Here is a 1,678-nt window from a genome sequence, read left to right as displayed (position 1 = left end):
TCTTTTTCAACATTCAAGGCACCCCTTTTTCACCAAATGTCAATTGCTCACCATTTTTCGCTTTCATTTTTTTGTCTTTTCTTTTCTTTTTCCCCCCCTTTTTTTTTCTTTTTCTCCATGCTTTGCATGATATTATCACTATTTTTTTTTCTTTTTCTTTTTCTTTTCTAACTCAACAAACTTGTTTTTCATTTGCCAACACCACTTCCACATTTCTCTTTGATTTTTCAAAAGTACCACATGACAATTTCAACCCCTCGGTTTGTCAAAGAAAAGGTTTATAGGCTCAAAGTGGGCTAACAAGGATTATTAACATAGCGGGTGAAATAGGATTTGGCTAATAAAAATGGCCTAACATCCTCCCTTATCTCTATAGCCACTATGTAGACTCAAGGAGATCGCGAGCAAGTTCTAGAAACATATGACATGCTTGAGATAAAACACACATTTAGTGATAGTATAGGCTTAATTCTCACAAGGTCATTTTGGCAAAAGACAAGGCACCATGCGATTCACTTTAGGCAATTTGAAATGAAAATTACATGTTACTTAGCCATATCAACAAGATTTTCAAAATTTTTTGCACAAAATAATCATTGGCAACTCCTCCAACAAATCCTCACACTCGTTCAAACATCACTTTCTCTCACCCTACTGTCATTCTACCCAAGGAAGATTATGGTACATGCCGGGTATCATCAAATAAAATCAACGAGAGAGAGAAGTAAAAGGAAATCCACTAGACACCCCCCAAACTTATTCTAAGCAAAGCTAGGATAAGTTTGAAAGAGAGTGGATCTTCCATGGACCTTCACTATCGAAGCATTGAAGGGGACCTAGCCGTTGAAGCAAGTCCCGACATGGTTGTTGTGCAACCTTGTAATCTAACTTGGCCAAGGCATTCCATTTGTAAATCTCTTCATCATTTCGAAAGTTGACCCCGCATTTTTGTACCTACAAATAGAGAGCATTAGATGGCAATGTAACCAAAACCTAGAGAAACTATTAACCACATAAAGTAAAAGTACTCCCCCAAACTTAGCTCAAAGTTTAGCATACAACAAATTAAAACCATGGAGTACTTTTCACTAATCTCTCTATCATCAAACTAATAACTTGAAACACAAGTGTAGGTATCACCTCCATTAAGTGCTTATATATCAACAATCAAATCATATATCATAAAAAAAAAAAACTAAGCACAAAGTCTCAATTGAAGTTCAAGAGATTCACAAACTCATCCTATCCTTGTTTTAACATGCAAAGCTCAAAGATTTCACTTCATATCCTCATGCTTGTAGCCAAATTCTCCCCCAAGACCAATCAATCACAATTGTTAACAATTCAAACCAAAATTACTCACAACTACACCATCCTTTGATAGTATTATCATTCAACAATCCAACTCTTCATCAATATTAAACAAATGAGAAACAATGTCCAACAAGGCAACATATCAACACATTCAACTTCACATTATGCAAACAAGTTCTAAATTCTCACCCATTCTAGCAATTCTACAACAAATGCACTCTTAATCCTCAAAAACCCACAATTATGCACCAAATTCATCATAATCTTCCATAAATCACTCAATACTCAACAATAATCCATGGGTAAAGAAGAAAAGAGGGAGAAGTTCATACCTTTGGGGTTTAATTGAAGTGAAATTTGAAAA

This window comes from Salvia hispanica, chromosome 4 (genome assembly GCF_023119035.1).
Source record: "Salvia hispanica cultivar TCC Black 2014 chromosome 4, UniMelb_Shisp_WGS_1.0, whole genome shotgun sequence".
NCBI classification, from domain to species: Eukaryota; Viridiplantae; Streptophyta; class Magnoliopsida; order Lamiales; family Lamiaceae; genus Salvia; species Salvia hispanica.
Note: the sequence above shows the minus strand (reverse complement) of the source record.